The 18,868-nt window shown below is 56.3% G+C and overlaps 1 long non-coding RNA gene across 1 annotated transcript; it reads left to right on the top strand.

Annotated features, from left to right (window-relative positions):
* Positions 1–10,490: 10,490 nt before the first annotated feature.
* On the top strand, positions 10,491–15,553 carry LOC137448236 (uncharacterized). The gene is made up of 6 exons (XR_010989017.1): positions 10,491–10,646; positions 10,740–10,818; positions 11,824–12,328; positions 12,873–13,046; positions 13,291–13,450; positions 14,910–15,553. It is a non-coding gene; the product is annotated as an uncharacterized lncRNA (long non-coding RNA).
* Positions 15,554–18,868: the final 3,315 nt, after the last annotated feature.

Genomic DNA, 18,868 nt, shown 5'->3' with positions numbered 1-18,868 from the left:
CATTGCCCCCATCTTCAAAAAGGGCAAGAAGGAGGAACCAGGGAACTACAGGCCAGTCAGTCTCACCTCTGTGCCTGGAAAGATCATGGAGCAGATCCTCCTGGAGTCACTACTGGCTCAGAAGAATAGTGAAGAGGTGATTGGGAACAGTCAGCATGGCTTTGCCAAGGGCAAATCCTGCCTGACCAACCTGGTGGCCTTCTATGAGCAGGTGACAAAATTAATAGCTGAGGGGCGAGCAACTGATGTCGTTTACCTGGAGCTGAGCAAAGCCTTCGACACTGTCCCGCACCACATCCTGGTCTCCAAACTGGTGACACATGGGTGTGATGGGTGACCACTAGATGGATAAGGAACTGGCTTGATGGCCGCACCCAAAGAGTGGCTGTCCATGGCTCCATGTCCCAGTGGAGGCCAGGGACAAGCAGAGTCCCTCAGGGATCAGTCCTGGGACCTGTCTTGTTCAACACCTTTGTGGGTGACATGGACAGTGGCAGTGAGTGCACCCTCAGCAAGTTTGCTGATGACACCAAGCTGTGTGGTGCAGCAGACAGCTGGAGGGAAGGGAGGCCATCCAGAGGGACCTTGACAGGCTGCAGAGGTGGGCACAAGCCAATCTCAGGAGGTTCAATAAGAGCAAGTGCAGGGTCCTGCATCTGGGTCGAGGCAACCCCAGGCACAAATCCAGGCTGGGCAGGGACTGGCTGGAAAGCAGCCCTGAGGAGAGTGACTTGGGGGTGCTGGGGGAGGAGAAGCTCAACAGGAGCTCTCAGTGTGCACTTGCAGCCTGCAAAGCCAATCAGATCCTGGGCTGCATCAGGAGAAGTGTGGCCAGCAGGGCAAGGGAGGTGATCCTCCCCCTCTACTCAGCCCTGGTGAGACCCCACCTGGAGTACTGTGTCCAGTTCTGGAGCCCCTATTACAAGAGGGATGTGGAGGTGCTGGAAGGTGTCCAGAGAAGGGCCAGGAGGATGATCAGAGGGCTGGAGCACCTCTCCTGTGAGGACAGACTGAAGGAGTTGAGGCTGTTCAGTCTGCAGAAGAGAAGGCTCTGAGGTGACCTCATTGTGGCCTTCCAGTATCTGAAGGGGGCTACAGGAAGGCTGGGGAGGGACTGCTCAGGATCTCAGGTAGTGATAGGACTAGGGGGAATGGAATGAAGCTGGAGGTGGGGAGATTCAGGCTGGAGGTGAGGAGGAAGTTCTTCCCCATGAGAGTGGTGAAGCCCTGGAATGGGTTGTCCAGGGAGGTGGTTGGGGCCCTGTCCCTCGAGGTGTTTAAGCCCAGGCTGGATGAGGCTCTGGCCAACCTGATCTAGTGTGGGGTGTCCCTGCCCATGGCAGGGGGGTTGGAACTAGATGATCCTTGTGGTCCCTTCCAACCCTGAATGATACTATGATGATTTATTTTTTTTTTTCTTTCCCTTTCAAAGTCAGACTGATTCCTGATTCTTCTCCACATCCCTGCCCAGTTCAAGCACCAGAGAGACTGCCCTGAGAAAGAACGAGCTGGGATAACCAGGGACTTGCATCGAGGATTCGAATGGATGAAGGGGCTGTGACAGGAGAGTGGAAGTGGAACAGAGGGGTGGATTGTGGTGGCTTAACGCCCATTCTAAAAACAGGGTGGAGGGCTTGCAAGTGCTTTGCCCTCCCTGAGGGGTGTTTTCCCCCTGGGAAACTGAGTCTGGTACACTCCCTGGGGACTGGCTTGGTGGTGGCGGCCTCTGTTGTTGGGGGGGGGTGGGTGAGGTGGCTGGCTTGGCGGTGGCTTCAGTTGGATCCAACTGAAAGGTCCTTTTGGAGCCCCTCCAGAGGCTTCCCACATCCCTTTCTGTGTGCCCAAATTCCCATTTGATACACCCAGATCCACCTTAGATGCCAGCAGGCCTCTTAATAGCAGGGGCAGCACTGACCAGGGAGGGGGTTCTCACCCCTGTGTGTGGGGGGAGGCTTTGCTGGGCTCTCCTCAGAGGTTTTTTCCATTCAAATTAAAGAGACAAAATCCCAAAGAAACCTCAGGACAAAGAATAAAGGTGAAAAACAAAGACACCCCCTCCTGACACACACAGAGGAGGGTTTCCTGCCTTTAATTCATTGAGCCCCATTTTATAGTTTTGTTTTCAAACTGTTTTGCTCTCCTTGGAATTGGCTTCTACCTTCTAGCAGCCTTTGTGTGTAACAGAAAAGACACAGCAGGGGTGAGTTCAAAGCCTTGTTACCTGGCAATTAGTGCCATTCCTGACTATCTATATGAACAGGAGAGATTTGTAGTCTTAGGGTGAGTTGGCTTGGCTCTCTGTGAAGCCGGAGGATTTCCTTCCCCTGAACAGACAGTGGCTCTGTCCGGCTCGGCTCCGTCAAGCTGGGCTACTTCTCTCTGGGCACGCTGGGGCTTGGCTCCCCCGGGTGCCAGCTGGCTCTGCTGAGGTCTGCTCTCTGCTCAGCTTCTTCTAGCTTCTGTGGGTTCCCTTCGTCCGGCTCAGCTCTGCACCTGGTTAGTGCCAGCCTCTGTTGCTCTCTGCGGTTCCTGTGTAGGTGCTCTGAAGGTTTGATAAACCTGAATGTTCCAGGAGGGGATTAAAAGCCCTAAGAGTTCACATAAGTGGCTGGTAAGAAAAGGAGGAAAACTACCTGCAGAAACCAGGAAAATATGCAACAGACTTCTGGGAAATAGTCCAACTTCCCCTTTCATGGAAGTAAGTTGAGTTTGTGAAACTGCTTGGCACTGAGGTCTGTAGGAGAGATCCTACACCAGTGTCCAGGGCTGTAGTGAGGCCTATAGAACTCTGTCAGTTATCTGAGTTGTGGCGTTTGTCTTTTCCCCCAGATCAGTTTCTGAGGACCGTGGCAGGACCCCTCTCTGTTTGGCTGCGGGACCTGCTGAGGAACAGGACCTCTCTGGGTGCCCCCTTAGAGGCTTCTCAGGCAGAGCTCCTTTAACTCACTCAGATCACCACAGGAACAGACAAGAGCCCCCAGGCAGGAAAAGGTTTGCTGTAAAGGGAAAGGGGTAATGTGTAAGCCCTAAGAGGGCATCCTACAAGGGAGAAAGGCAAATTGCTGCCACAGGTAAAAGAGCCCTCGGGGTGGAACCAGGGGGTTCCACTAAGCATTGTTTCTCTTACGGTTTTATTACAGGCACTGTTTAAATCATTAATGGCACTGTTTGTAGTTTATGTGCATGGGTTTGGGGGCATCTGTGAAGAACCTAAGGTATTGTAGCATTGCCTATGTGGAACCAGGGGAAGCTCCTGAAGGAACTTATGTTTGACACCTTGTTGATGTTTTGAGTGTGCATGTGAGTGTGGTCACGACCGAGACGTAGAAAATATCTACGTAGCGAGAGGGAGTTCCGTTCTGCGGTGCCATGTCTCCATGAAGAGCACGGCCAGAGGCGGACGAAGCCCTTTGAGGGAGAAAGGCATCCAATGGCATCTGGCCTGTATTAGGAATAGTGTGGCCAGCAGGAGCAGGGAGGTCATTGTGCCCCTGTACTCTTCATTGGTTAGGCTGCACCTTGAGTACTGTGTCCAGTTCTGGGCCCCTCAGTTTAAGAAGGACATAGAGACACTTGAATGTGTCCCGAGAAGGGTAACAAGGCTGGGGAGAGGCCTTGAACACAAGCCCTGTGAGGAGAGGCTGAGGGAGCTGGGGTTGCTTAGCCTGGAAAAGAGGAGGCTCAGGGGTGACCTCATTGCCCTCTACAACTACCTGAAAGGTGATTGTAGCCAGGAAGGGGTTGGTCTCTTCTCCCAGGCAACCAGAACAAGGGGACACAGTCTCAAGCTGCGCCAGGGGAAGTTTAGGCTTGAGGTGAGAAGAAAGTTCTTCACTGAGACAGTCATTCATCATTGGGATGTGCTGCCCAGGGAGGTGGTGGAGTCACCATCCCTGGAGGTGTTCAAGAGGGGATTGGATGTGGCACTTGGTGCCATGGTCTAGTCATGAGGTCTGTGGTGACAGGTTGGACTCGATGATTCTCAAAGTCTCTTCCAACCTTAGTGGTAGTGTGATACTGCGAACTTCCTCCTAACATACAACCTAAATGTCCCCTGGCACAGCCTGAGACTGAGATGAACTGAAATGGTGTGGGGTTCCCTGAAATGAAATAGAGAGAGGAGATGAGCTGAACTGAAACGGTGTGGGCTTGGTGGGGCTCAGCTCCTCTTGGTGGTGCCCGGCTTTGCTGAGGTTGGCTCTTCGCTCAGCTTTTTCCTGGTTTCCTTGGGCTCACTTCCAGGTAAGTGCCAGCCTCTGCTGCTCTCTGGGGTTCTTCTGTATCAGCTTGTTTGAAGTGCTTGCATGTTCTTGGAGGGGATTAAAATCTCAGAGGCCAGCTAACCCTGACCCCCCCACCTCCAACTTCATAGCTCTGCTGTTAACTAGGTGTAGAACTGTGGTATTAATTTGTCTGAAAAGAGGCTTTGAAATGAGCTACATGGGGTTCTGAAATATGTAAACATAGTGTGTATCTCTAGTACACAACTAATGGATTTTCCTTGGTCTGTGTTGTAGGGTTTTTAAATACTCATTGGTTTTGGTGTTGGGTTGTTTTTTATTGGAATGGAAAACCTTCTGAACAGAGGCCAGCGGGGTGCTTCCCATGCACGGAGGCAAGAGACACCCCCCTAACTGCTCAGTGTTGCCACCTCTCCTAAGGGGGTCTGTGTGCATCTGTCATGGATGTGGGGCTATCCAAAGGGAAGTTAGGCACATGTGGGTGCCAATGGAGGGTCTCCTGTGAGTATTTTTGTTGGATGGTTAGGAGTAGTTGCCATTGGGTGGGGGCAGGCGCCCTGAAATGTCCAACTAAAATATTCCTTTGGGGCCCCTAGACCCCCCTCAGATGCTATCAGAACCCCTTAAAAGGCATGTTAACAGCCCAGTTAGGGGCTTCTCATGCCCTTGTGCATAGGGAAGCAGCTTTGCTAGGCTCTGTTCAGAGGACTTTCCATCCAAAAGCAAAGAAACAAAGAATAACCCCCCAACAAATAAAAAAGAAATAAAGAATGACAAATTCTCCCTGGTACAGACAAAGGTAAGTCCACTGTTTGTAATTGATTCACCTTTTATAGGTATGTTGTCAAAATTTCTTTCCACTCTCAGGGAAGCGGGAGGATTTTCTTCCCCTGAAAGGGCGGCTCGGCTCCCTTCGGCTCTCCGTATGCCCCCAGAGCCACCTCAGATGCCATCAGAACCCCTTAAAAGGTGTGTTAACAGCCCAGCTAGGGGCTTCTCTTGCCCTTGTGCATGGGGGAAGCAGCTTTGCTAGGCTCTGTTCAGAGCCTCTGTCCAGAGGAGGGAATTTCATTCCTGTATTCTTTTTTCTTTGCTGTATATTTCTGTGTATATATTGTAAATACTGTCTGTATTGTGTATATATACAACCTGCATTTTCACATTGCTTGTAAACATAGCATCCCTTTGGCTTCTCCAACTGAGTTAGCTGAGGATTTTTTCCTCTTTGTGTGGAAGGGAAAGCTAGGCCTTATCTCTAAACCCCACCCCCCCCCGTCAAGGGTCAGGGGGTCGGGGGTCAGGGGCGTCAGAGGGGCAAGGGGTAGGAGTAGGGTTGAAGGGTTAGGGGTTAGGGTTAGGGGTCAGAGTTAGGGTTTAGGGTTAGGGGTTTGGATTTGGATTTGTGCTGCAAACAGTGTTGATAATGCAGGGATGTTTTAATTCCTGCTGAGCACATTGCATTCTCAGCAAGGATTTTCTAACTTAGCAAGGCTATGCCACATGCTCAGCCAGAAAACTGGAGGGCAAGTTGGCCAGTGGACTACTATTAGTTGGTATGACACCAAAAGAAGGAAAAAAGAAAAGGAATAATTTGTCATAAAAAACTCCCCAATTCCTGTCGGATTTCAAGTCTCCAGAGACTCCACTAACTCTCTGGGCAGCCTGCTCCAGGGCTCTGGCACACACTCTGGCACTGAATAGGATACTTTGTGTAAAGCTTGAGCAGCCCTTAACTTTCGAATTATTATACTGCATGCACTACTGCTTTGCAACATTCACAGGACTGTGGTGGTGTCAGACAGTTCACTTGCATTTAGCTCCTCAGGGGCCAGGCCTTCCTTTGGGCTGATAGTCTTGGCCAAAGCTGCAATGTTCAGTCCTTGCTGTGAAAGGCAGGAGGTGCTGGCTGGGCAGTTTGCTTTATTTTGTGCCTTTTTGGGGGTGAATCAAAGGGAGTGGGGGGATTGTGGGTGGGCTGGTTCTGCCACGTGGGGCAGGGGGCTGCTGCAGCAGAGGAGCAGGTGAGCGAGGGCTGGGGGCCCCCCCCTAAAGTGCTGAAAATTCTCCGAGGGCACCACACTATCTTTAAAAGTGTAAGTACTGGGGTGAGGCGAGGCGGAGGCAAACCTCTGGTTTGCAGCTGGAGAGGGAGGGCTTGGAGTGACTGGTGCGTAAGAAAGCTTTGGAAACGACCCCTGACTGCCCTCTCTGCTTCCAAAAGGCTTTTAGCATTGGAAAATAAAACCCACGTGGGGGCCCGGCTGCTGCCCACGCCCAGGGAGGTGCTCAGTGCTGCCACCCGGTGTGTAACGGCCGGCAGTGCAGCCGTGCCGCGGCGTGTGCCGCCCCGGGGGAGCTCAATGCTGCCACCCGGTGTGTAACGGCCGGCAGTGCAGCCGTGCCGCGGCGTGTGCCGCCCCGGGGGAGCTCAATGCTGCCACCCGGTGTGTAACGGCCGGCAGTGCAGCCGTGCCGCGGCGTGTGCCGCCCCGTGGGAGCTCAGTGCTGCCACCCTGTGTGTAACGGCCGGCAGTGCAGCCGTGCCGCGGCGTATAGCGCCCCGTGGGAGCTCAGTGCTCAACCCTGTGTGTAATGGCCGGCAGTGCAGCCGTGCCGCGGCGTGTGCCGCCCCGGGGGAGCTAATTTCTGCAGCCTAACTGCGCTGAATGCTCGAAAATTCTTAGGGGAAGAGCGGAGAGCTTGACTCGAGCGTCGCTATGGATCCGGCGCCTGCGCCCTAGCCCGGCTCTGCTGGCGCCACAGGGGCAGCGTTCCGGTGGTCGCTATGGATACGGCGCCTGCGCCCTAGCCCGGCTCTGTTCGCGCCAGAGGGGCAGCGTCCCGGTGGTCGCTATGGATACGGCGCCTGCGCCCTAGCCCGGCTCTGCTCGCGCCAGAGGGGCAGCGTCCCGGTGGTCGCTATGGGGTCCGGTCGCAGCGGGTCCGGTCCCGCGCACGCGCCCTCCTCGCGGGCTGCGCCCCGCTTTTCTGGCCAGGGAGGCGGGCGCCGCGCTGAGCAGCTTTGGAGCCGGAGCGGTCGCGGAGAGCCCTGATTCGGCGCCTGACGCCGTTCTGTGCCCCAGGGTGCCTGCGAACCGCCGTCCTTTGGCGGGGCAAGGGGTCCTGGCGCATTCGGGGAGCTTGCAGTGCGGTTTCCGGTGTCGCTGCCGGCCCGGGACTCCCAGGTGTGTTCCTTCCGGCGTCTGAAGGTGGTCTGGGGCCATCGGCAGGGCTTTTGGGGGTGACGGAGGAGGTCTGGGGACACCTAAAAGGGTCTGGGGATATGTAAAGTTCTGGTGGGGCCATCTGAAAGGGTCAAGGGTCGTGGAGAGGCAGCTGGGCACCTCCGACGGACCCTTTGGGAGGTCTCTGCAGGCTCCCGTGGGAGCTGGGGGTGTCTCGGGGTGGGTTTGGGTTTGGGTTTGTGCTGCAAACAGCGTTGATAATGACTTAGAGAAAGACACACAAGAGACTCAGTAAGTCTCTTGTATCGTGCTTCTATTCTGCCGCCTGACACAGGTAGGATCATTTCAAAAGAGCTGTGTGTCTTCAGAGAGGTTTGGGCAAACTTTTATACAAAAAGTTATCTGTCTATAATGACAGAGGTCCAGATGCTGCCTATCTATACAAAGCTTATCTATCTAAAAGAGCAGAAGTATACATATCATGCAGGTGTCCTTTATCGTATACAAAAGAGCATCTTGTCCAAGACTAACAGAAGTGAATCACTGACAAATCCTGTTATTCCTTCTCTATCCAAAGGCTGTCTGCCAACCCCTCTCCTCCTCCCTGCGTCCCAGCATTTCAGCTAACAAGCAGAAAATTCTTATCAACTCTGTGGTTCTGTTAATGAGACTTTTCTGTTCATCAGTTCCCCCCTTTCTCACAGCCAACAGTATATTCCTATACTATATTTTCTTAAGTCAAACTTTGGACCCAGGCTTTCTGAGCTATCTTTCCCATGCTGACAATTGTGGAAGTTACTCTCAGATGTAGTCACCCAGTCTGATGCCCCCCAAGTCCAATTCATTGAGGCTTCCCCAAATAAAGGGGTCCTCATTTGGCCTCGAGGAAGTTCAGTGCATATCCAACAGTTAGAGAGATTAGTTTGCAAAGCCAATTCTTGCCTAACGTGTAAGTACATATTGCCTTCCCATCCCTCAATTTCCTTGCTGTGCTGCAAAGATTTTGAGAGGAATTTCTAGGTATTAACTACAGCCAGGGCAATCCTTCAAGTGCCCTAGGAATGCAGTGAAAACCTTTTGGGAATTGTTCCTGCTCTGGTACTCCTCAAGCTATGAGGAGCTCTTCAGGGCAGCTCCAAGGTTAGGTTTGGATTCTCCTGGAGTCGCACACAGAACGAGTCTCACGATTCCAGTGGTCTAATTTCATAGCTGCATTTTCTTCTCTCTGCCTAGGTGACAGGACGACCTCACTAATGAAGAGAGATAGCCTGAGCTCTGCAGGAACCTTGAACCCAAGCAGCCAGTGCCTTCTGTGAGTACAAGCTGTCCTTGTTCAACGTGGAGGTAGTTGAGAGCTGAAGCCAGACCACACCATAATTCCCTCAGCTTCCTCTTCTGCAGATTAAACAGTCCCAGTTCCTTCAGCCACTCCTCATAAGGCTTGTTATCCAGACCCCTCACCAGCTTTGTGGCCCTTCTCTGGACTCGCTCTCTCACAAGGGGTGTCCTGGGGAACACCACTCGTGCCCGGCCGTCCACCGGCTGGGTTTAACTCTGTTCCCCACCGCTCTTGGGGCCCAGCCATCCATCCTGTTCTGCTGTCCAGCAGTCCCTTTGAAAAAAAATCCATCTGAAAAAAGAAGTAGCAGAGAAGGAAAGTTGAAGCTGCAAAGACTGCAGTCCTCTCGGTTCTGGTTGTAGCCAGGTGGGGGTTGGTCTCTTCTCCCAGGCAAGCAGCACCAGAACAAGAGGACACAGTCTCAAGCTGTGCCAGGGGAGGTTTAGGCTGAATGTTAGGAAGAGGTTTACAGCTTGGCCAAAGACTCTTCTGATCCCTGTCTTCTGGTCGTGACCAGCGGCATGCACGGGTGGCCAAGAAGGCCACTGGCAACCTGGCCAGTATCAGGAACAGTGTGGCCAGCAGGAGCAGGGAGGTCATTCTGCCCCTGCACTTGGCACTGGTTAGGGCACACCTTGAGTCCCGTGTCCAGTTCTGGGCCCCTCCGTTTAAGCAAGACGTTGAGTTGCTGGAAGGAGTCCGGAGAAGGGCAACAAAGCTGGGGAGGGGTTTGGAGCACAGGCCTGTGAGGAGCGGCTGAGGGAGCTGGGGTTGCTTAGCCTGGAGAAGAGGAGGCTCAGGGGAGACCTTCTTGCTCTCTGCAACTCCCTGAAGGGAGGTTGTAGCCAGGTGGGGGTTGGTCTCTTCTTCCAGGCAAGCAGCACCAGAACAAGAGAACACAGTCTCAAGCTGTGGCAGGGGAGGTTTAGGCTAGAGGTTAGGAAGAGGTTCTGCACAGAGAGAGTGATTGCCCATTGGAATGGGCTGCCCAGGGAGGTGGTGGAGTCACCATCTTTGGAGGTGTTCAGGAGGAGACTGGATAGGGTGCTTGGTTGCATGGTTTAGTTGATTAGGTGGTGTTGGATGATAGGTTGGACACGATGATCTTGAAGGTCTCTTCCAACCTGGTCCGGTCCATTCCATTCCATTCCATCCCATTCCAATCAACAAAACCACGGCACTGAGTGCCTCATCCAGTCTCTTTCTAAACACTTCCAGTGATGGCGACTCCACCACCTCCCTGGGCAGCACATTCCAAAGGCCAATCTCTCTTTCAACCTGCTCTATTCTATTCTATGAAGACCTTCTTCCTAACATCCAGGTTTAATTGGTGAGAGCAACAGACTTGGTTGCTGCCACCCGCTGCTAAGGGGTCTGAGTGGCCCCCAAATGGGGTTTGGAGGCAGGTAAAGGTTTCTTTTGGCATGTGAAGGGGTTTTGTGGGCATCTAGAAGGGGTGTGGAGCCCCCTGAAAGGGTCTGGGATAGTGTCAGGGGGTTCTGGGCTGGTCTACCAGCGGGTCTGGGGACATTAGAAGCGTCTGGGGGTACCTAAAACGGAGCTGGGCGTATCAGATGGGGGGTGTGGGTGCCTCCAAAGGGGTTTTGTGGGCATCTAAGTTGGGGAATCTGGGGGGGTCCTGAAGGAGTTGGGGGGTTCTCCTCAAGCTATGAGCAGACACACAGACAGCTGTTAACGGACTTTCTTTGATCATTCCAGGTCTGGTGTGCTGGGACTGGCAGGACCTTCCTGAGCTGTCCACGTACAGTTTCTGTCGACACTCTTCAGCTCGTACATCCGGTTTGCTGACAGAGGGTGTGGGGTTTGTGGGGCCCGGCAGCGAGACTTTTCCAAAGAGGAGCTCTTCAGGGCAGCTCCAAGGTTAGGTTTGGATTCTCCTGGAGTCGCACACAGAACGAGTCTCACGATTCCAGTGGTCTAATTTCATAGCTGCATTTTCTTCTCTCTGCCTAGGTGACAGGACGACCTCACTAATGAAGAGAGATAGCCTGAGCTCTGCAGGAACCTTGAACCCAAGCAGCCAGTGCCTTCTGTGAGTACAAGCTGTCCTTGCTCAACGTGGAAGTAGTTGAGAGCTGAAGCCAGACCATACCTTAATTCCCTCAGCTTCCTCTTCTGCAGATTAAACAGTCCCAGTTCCTTCAGCCACTCCTCGTAAGGCTTGTTATCCAGACCCCTCACCAGCTTTGTGGCCCTTCTCTGGACTCGCTCTCTCACAAGGGGTGTCCTGGGGAACACCACTTGTGCCCGGCCGTCCACCGGCTGGGTTTAACTCTGTTCCCCACCGCTCTTGGGGCCCAGCCATCCATCCTGTTCTGCTGTCCAGCAGTCCCTTTGAAAAAAAATCCATCTGAAAAAAGAAGTAGCAGAGAAGGAAAGCTGAAGCTGCAAAGATTGCAGTCCCCTCAGTTCTGGTTGTAGCCAGGTGGGGGTTGGTCTCTTCTCCCAGGCAAGCAGCACCAGAGCAAGAGGACACAGTCTCAAGCTGTGCCAGGGGAGGTTTAGGCTGGATGTTAGGAAGAAGGTCTTCATAGAATAGAATAGAGCAGGTTGAAAGAGAGATTGGCCTTTGGAATGTGCTGCTCAGGGAGGTGGTGCCCAGGGAGTCACCATCACTGGAAGTGTTTAGAAAGAGACTAGATGAGGCACTCAGTGCCATGGTTTAGTTGATTAGATGGTGTTGGAATGGAATGGAATGGAATAGAATAGAATAGACCAGACCGAGTTGGAAGAGACCTTCAAGATCATCGTGTCCAACCTATCATCCAACACCACCTAATCAACTAAACCATGCAACCAAGCACCCTATCCAGTCTCCTCCTGAACACCTCCAAAGATGGTGACTCCAGCACCTCCCTGGGCAGCCCATTCCAATGGGCCATCACTCTCTCTGTGCAGAACCTCTTCCTAACCTCTAGCCTAAACCTCCCCTGGTGCAGCCTGAGACTGTGTCCTCTTGTTGGGCCCGGTGATGATCAAAGTTCTTTTCCAAGCTGCTTACTCCTGTTTGGTTTTATTCTCCTGCATGAATTGTCAGTTCAAAGCACTCGAGAGAAATGGTGTGATGGCTGTGCTGCAAAGCATCAGACTGGGGACCGAAAGACAACCTCCTGTGGATCGATGTACCGGGATATTCCAGGAACCTCTGTGCTGCCATAGACCTGGACTTAAACTCGTTCCAGATGCCGCGGTGTGTTCCACATGACAATCGCACTCGGCACGTGAAGAGTGGCCAAGAGACTTCCCTTGTTTCCTTTGTGGAAGGCTTTTGTGTGTCCCCCGGCCCCGGGGGCCGTGTTCCTCTCGGGCAGGCTGAGGACGAGGCTGCCCTCGGCAGCAGGCGTGCCGCAAGCGGAGCGGCGAAGCTGTGTTCCTGGCAGTTCTCTCTCCGCCTGGATCAGGACAAAGGTGCCGGCCGACAAGGACTTGCACTGACACAGGGTCAGAGAGCTGAGAGCACCAAAGGGTTTAATTGGTGAGAGCAACAGACTTGGTTGCTGCCACCCGCTGCTAAGTGGCCCCCTAATGGGGTTTGGAGGCAGGTAAAGGTTTCTTTTGGCGTGTGAAGGGGTTTTGTGGGCATCTAGAAGGGGTGTGGAGCCCCCTGAAAGGGTCTGGGATAGTGTCAGGGGGTTCTGGGCTGGTCCACCAGCGGGTCTGGGGACATTGGAAGCATCTGGGGGTACCTAAAGTGGAGCTGGGTGTTTCAGATGGGGGGTTTGGGTGCAACCAAAGGGGTTTTGTGGGCATCTAAGTTGGAGAATCTGTGGGGGTCCTGAAGGAGTTGGGGGGTTCTCAGTGAGGTTTTGGAGTCTCTATGGAGTCCCTGTTGAATCTTGGGTCTGCTGTGGGATTGGTAGTGACTGGGTGCTCCGGTTTTGGTGGCTCCAGGGCAGCAGGTACCCACAGGGCTGTGCCTTGCTTTATGTTCCCCAGCTGTGGGCCAAGCAGGAGCCCCAGGGGAAGGGAATTTCAGCATGTGGCGGGTGATAGTGGAGGCGACTTCCTGACAAAATGGCTTTGGGGGTTTGGTTAGGTCTTGTTTTTATGGTTGACTCACTCTTGCTTTCTTTCCTTTTTTTTCAGGGAGCTTAACTGCTTTGCCTGAGGACCAGTTGCAGATTTGTATTCGGCCTCAGCCACAAGCCCTGACACGGAGCGGGGTGCTTTGGTGTCAGAATGTGGAGCTGTTGGAAACCCAATTGCTCACTGAAAAAAAGAAAAGGAATAATTTGTCATAAAAAAATCCCCACAGTTCCTGTAAGCTTTCGAGTTCCTACTTAATAATATAAAGCAGTTTGTGGTTTGGTTGGTTTGGTTTTTTTCTTGTTGTGCTGCAAAGATTTTGATAGGAATTTCTAGGTATTAACTACAGCCAGAGCAAGCCTCTACTTGCCCTGGGAACGCAGTGAAAACCTTTTGGGAATTGGTTCTGCTCTGTTACTCCTCAAGCTATGAGCAGACGCACAGACAGTTGTTAACAGAGTTTCTTTGTGCATTCCAGGTCCGGTGTGTTCAGACCGGCAGGATCTTCCTGGGCCATCCGATTACGGTTTCCGTTGACACTTTTCAGCCCTTACATCCGGTTTGCCGACAGAGGACGTTGGTTTGTGGGCCCTGGCAGCGACAGTTTTCCAAAGAGGAGCTCTAAGGCCAGCTGCAAGGTTAGGTTTGGATTCTCCTGGGGTGCCTGTGCTTGAAAGCCCCCCAGAGGCCGTGCAGAGTGGTGCTCGCAGTAGCTCTGTGCAAGTCTGCCGTGGGCTCAGGAGGCCAGTATCTAGAGAGAGGGAAGGACAGAGACACTTCTAAGACAGTTTTAAAGAAATAATTATGAGAAGAGGCAAATTAATTCTGGGGACTCATGTGATATATCTGTTTAAGAGAAAAAAAAATGAAGGAGGTTTCTGACCATAACCAGGCTGACAAAGCACAGTAATGTGGTTTCCTATGGGATTCAACTCCTCCTGCATTGCACAGGACACTTCAACAGCTGTCCTGACGAGCTATAAGTAATGAACTTAATCCACCCTGTGCGAGCAATGGGGCAAAAGATTACAAAATCCATGTATGCAGTTGAGATGTGTTACGTTGGGACGCCCAGGATACACCTGATCAAGCTCTCCTAGTGTTTAGACGCAAGATGGAAGAAGGAAGGGGGAAGACAGAGCAGAAGGTCTATTTAAATATGAAACTCCTAGGCTGAAAGAAAAGAAAAACATTTTAAAGAGCACTCAGTGAGACTCTGTCACCAGCATAGCTAATCACAGAATCACTGAGTGTTAGGGGTTGGAAGGGACCCCAAAATAGCATCCGGTCCAACCCCTGTGCCAGTGCAGGATCACCTGGGGCAGGTTTTGAATGTCTCCAGAGACTCCACTAACTCTCTGGGCAGCCTGCTCCAGGGCTCTGGCACACACAGTGAAAAGGTTTTCCCTTCTGTTCCTGCGGAACTTCCTCCTTTTATTCGTCGGACGCAGCGAAGCCGCTGGGTCGTGTTGCTGCGGCAAGGTGACCACCCTGTAGTTCAGGGCCTGGGTCTGTGCCTTCATGGCAGCCTGTTCCCTTGGCACCCTGTCAGCTTAACAGCCTTGTACTCGGGGCCTGTGTGACGAGTTGTGGAGCCCTCCATCCCCCTTCTGTCCCCAGCAGCAGCCCAAGGTCCCTGTAAGCAGGGCTGGGGAGGCTGCTTTAGGCAGCTGACAGGAACCAACCTTGCCTGGCCCTTAGGGGGCTGAGGTCAGTCCCTGGGCTCCTGAAGAGGTGGTGTTGCGCTGCTGCCAGGAGGGCCGGCCCGTAGGTGGGGCACGGGCCAGAGCCTGTGGCTCTCTGTGGGGCTTTTTGGGGGTGCTGCTGAGGCCTCACTCTGTCCTGTTGGCATCCTTTGTCAGGGTAGCCAGATCCTAGGCCCGATGTCTATCGTTAGCTCAATCGCAGAATTTCCTCGTCTGCTGTTCCTGTCCGTAAATTTTTGCCAGTGCTTCTGTAATAAAAAGGTTTTTATTTCTCCTGTAACTTGCAAGCTGGTGACCTCCTTAGGAGCACCACTGTGTTGTTCACAAAGTTCTTTGCTGTTGCAAAGCTGGGAGAAGTGTGAGGTTCAGCTGATGAAGTTTCTCTCTTTAGGAGTGTCTGCTCAGCCGTCCTCTTCCTGGATCTCAGAGCTTTGTCTCTCCCTGTTTGCGGTGCCCCGACAAGGACTTGTGCCGACACATCCTCGGGAAGCTGAAACCACCAAAGGGTTTAATGGGTTTGAGACAAAATTCACCCAACTCCTTCTGCGGTGGTGTACGGGAAAGAGGGTAGGGGAAGCCGCAGGACAGCCTGCAGCAAAGCTCAGGACTTGTTCGCTCGCCTCTGCCTTCTGCACGTCTCCTCGTCGGCCGCCTGTAAGCGAGACGCTTCACCAGCTGGCTTGTTTGAATTCAGCAAAGTTATGGCATGGAAGTTATCTGGTAGGAGTCGTTGCTAAACAGATGCAGTTGAAGCTTTGTATCTTCCGTTCTCTCTACTAGTTATTCTAATCTTGCCCTGTTGGTTTAGCCCATCAGTTTTCATGTTCTCTTCATGTATTAGTAGCAGAAGAAAGGGCCCCTTGATTCCAGTATTTCTTGCTGTAGTTCAGAGGTAGAGTTGGCTTTCCCTCTGACCTTTTACACTTTTACTTTGTGTTAAGTGGAACCCAAAACTGAATAGGATACTTTGTGTAAAGCTTGAGCAGCCCTTAACTTTCGAATTATTATACTGCATGCACTACTGCTTTGCAACATTCACAGGACTGTGGTGGTGTCAGATGGTTCACTTGCATTTAGCTCCTCAGGGGCCAGGCCTTCCTTTGGGCTGATAGTCTTGGCCAAAGCTGCAATGTTCAGTCCTTGCTGTGAAAGGCAGGAGGTGCTGGCTGGGCAGTTTGCTTTATTTTGTGCCTTTTTGGGGGTGAATCAAAGGGAGTGGGGGGATTGTGGGTGGGCCGGTTCTGCCACGTGGGGCAGGGGGCTGCTGCAGCAGAGGAGCAGGTGAGCGAGGGCTGGGGGGCCCCCCCTAAAGTGCTGAAAATTCTCCGAGGGGACCACACTATCTGTAAAAGTGTAAGTACTGGGGTGAGGCGAGGCGGAGGCAAACCTCTGGTTTGCAGCTGGAGAGGGAGGGCTTGGAGTGACTGGTGCGTAAGAAAGCTTTGGAAACGACCCCTGTCTGCCCTCTCTGCTTCCAAAAGGCTTTTAGCGTTGGAAAATAAAACCCACGTGGGGGCCCGGCTGCTGCCCACGCCCAGGGAGGTGCTCAGTGCTGCCACCCGGTGTGTAACGGCCGGCAGTGCAGCCGTGCCGCGGCGTGTGCCGCCCCGGGGGAGCTCAATGCTGCCACCCGGTGTGTAACGGCCGGCAGTGCAGCCGTGCCGCGGCGTGTGCCGCCCCGGGGGAGCTCAATGCTGCCATCCGGTGTGTAACGGCCGGCAGTGCTGGCGGAACGAACGTTTTTCTGACAGCTCTTGGAGGAACATTTCTGTACAGGTGTTCCCCAGGGCTCCTCAGCTGCTCAGAACTCAACGTGTTGTCTTGGAGGGGAATAAAAACCATGGAAAGCTGAGCGTGAGGTGACAACGCAGGCGCCGCCCCCGCCAGCGTGGCGCCGCCCCCGCCAGCGTGGCGCCGCCCCCGCCAGCGTGGCGCCGCCCCCGCCAGCGTGGCGCCGCCCCCGCCAGCGTGGCGCCGCCCCCGCCAGCGTGGCGCCGCCCCCGCCAGCGTGGCGCCGCCCCCGCCAGCGTGGCGCCGCCCCCGCCAGCGTGGCGCCGCCCCCGCCAGCGTGGCGCCGCCCCCGCCAGCGTGGCGCCGCCCCCGCCAGCGTGGCGCCGCCCCCGCCAGCGTGGCGCCGCCCCCGCCAGCGTGGCGCCGCCCCCGCCAGCGTGGCGCCGCCCCCGCCAGCGTGGCGCCGCCCCCGCCAGCGTGGCGCCGCCCCCGCCAGCGTGGCGCCGCCCCCGCCAGCGTGGCGCCGCCCCCGCCAGCGTGGCGCCGCCCCCGCCAGCGTGGCGCCGCCCCCGCCAGCGTGGCGCCGCCCCCGCCAGCGTGGCGCCGCCCCCGCCAGCGTGGCGCCGCCCCCGCCAGCGTGGCGCCGCCCCCGCCAGCGTGGCGCCGCCCCCGCCAGCGTGGCGCCGCCCCCGCCAGCGTGGCGCCGCCCCCGCCAGCGTGGCGCCGCCCCCGCCAGCGTGGCGCCGCCCCCGCCAGCGTGGCGCCGCCCCCGCCAGCGTGGCGCCGCCCCCGCCAGCGTGGCGCCGCCCCCGCCAGCGTGGCGCCGCCCCCGCCAGCGTGGCGCCGCCCCCGCCAGCGTGGCGCCGCCCCCGCCAGCGTGGCGCCGCCCCCGCCAGCGTGGCGCCGCCCCCGCCAGCGTGGCGCCGCCCCCGCCAGCGTGGCGCCGCCCCCGCCAGCGTGGCGCCGCCCCCTCCAGCGTGGCGCCGCCCCCGCCAGCGTGGCGCCGCCCCCGCCAGCGTGGCGCCGCCCCCGCCAGCGTGGCGCCGCCCCCGCCAGCGTGGCGCCGCCCCCGCCAGCGTGGCGCCGCCCCCGCCAGCGTGGCGCCGCCCCCCCTCCCGCGTGGCACCGCCCCCCCCAGCCTGAACCCCACCCCCCCAGCATGGCACCGCCCTCAACAACATGGCGCCAGATGCTTTAAAATGGCTCAGTGCAGGGTCGTGGCTGGTAGAGGTTGGAGCTCTTCTGCTGTGTCCCAGGTCAGTGCCAGTCTCTGCTGCTTTGTGGGGTTTCTCTATAGCAGCCGCTGGAGCTGCGCGGGGCTTGGGGGGGTGACCACCGGCGGGGCAGCGCGGGGCTTTTGGGGGGGGGGGCGTGTCCGGGCTTGGCCGGTGGGGCTCTGCGGGGATGGCGGCTGCTGCCTCAACCGTGCCCAGAGGCCCCGTGGGAGCTCAATGCTGCCACCCGGTGTGTAATGGCCGGCAGTGCAGCCGTGCCGCGGCGTGTGCCGCCCCGGGGGAGCTCAGTGCTCACCCCTGTGTGTAATGGCCGGCAGTGCAGCCGTGCCGCGGCGTGTGCCGCCCCGGGGGAGCTCAGTGCTCAACCCTGTGTGTAATGGCCGGCAGTGCAGCCGTGCCGCGGCGTGTGCCGCCCCGGGGGAGCTCAGTGCTCAACCCTGTGTGTAATGGCCGGCAGTGCAGCCGTGCCGCGGCGTGTGCCGCCCCGTGGGAGCTCAATGCTGCCACCCGGTGTGTAATGGCCGGCAGTGCAGCCGTGCCGCGGCGTGTGCCGCCCCGGGGGAGCTCAATGCTGCCACCCGGTGTGTAATGGCCGGCAGTGCAGCCGTGCCGCGGCGTGTGCCGCCCCGTGGGAGCTCAATGCTGCCACCCTGTGTGTAATGGCCGGCAGTGCTGCCGTGCCGCGGCGTGTGCCGCCCCGGGGGAGCTAATTTCTGCAGCCTAACTGCGCTGAATGCTCGAAAATTCTTAGGGGAAGAGCGGAGAGCTTGAGTCGAGCGTCGCTATGGGTCCAGCGCCTGCGCCCTAGCCCGGCTCTGCTCGCGCCAGGGGGGCAGCGTCCCGGTGGTCGCTATGGATACGGCGCCTGCGCCCTAGCCCGGCTCTGCTCGCGCCAGGGGGGCAGCGTCCCGGTGGTCGCTATGGATACGGCGCCCGCGCCGCAGCGGGTCCGGTCCCGCGCACGCGCCCTCCTCGCGGGCTGCGCCCCGCTTTTCTGGCCGGGGGGGCGGGCGCCGCGCTGAGCAGCTTTGGAGCCGGAGCGGTGGCGGAGAGCCCTGATTCGGCGCCTGACGCCGTTCTGTGCCCCAGGGTGCCTGCGAACCGCCGTCCTTTGGCGGGGCAAGGCGTCCTGGCGCATTCGGGGAGCTCGCAGTGCGGTTTCCGGTGTCGCTGCCGGCCCGGGACTCCCAGGTGTGTTCCTTCCGGCGTCTGAAGGTGGTCTGGGGCCATCGGCAGGGCTTTTGGGGGTGACGGAGGAGGTCTGGGGACACCTAAAAGGGTCTGGGGATATGTAAAGTTCTGGTGGGGCCATCTGAAAGGATCAAGGGTCGTGGAGAGGCAGCTGGGCACCTCCGACGGACCCTTTGGGAGGTCTCTGCAGGCT

Source organism: Melanerpes formicivorus, unplaced genomic scaffold (assembly GCF_026170545.1).
Source record: "Melanerpes formicivorus ecotype bairdi unplaced genomic scaffold, bMelFor1.0.p_v2 SCAF_23, whole genome shotgun sequence".
Classification (NCBI taxonomy): domain Eukaryota; kingdom Metazoa; phylum Chordata; class Aves; order Piciformes; family Picidae; genus Melanerpes; species Melanerpes formicivorus.
Note: the sequence above shows the minus strand (reverse complement) of the source record. Positions and strands in the feature narration are given on the sequence as shown.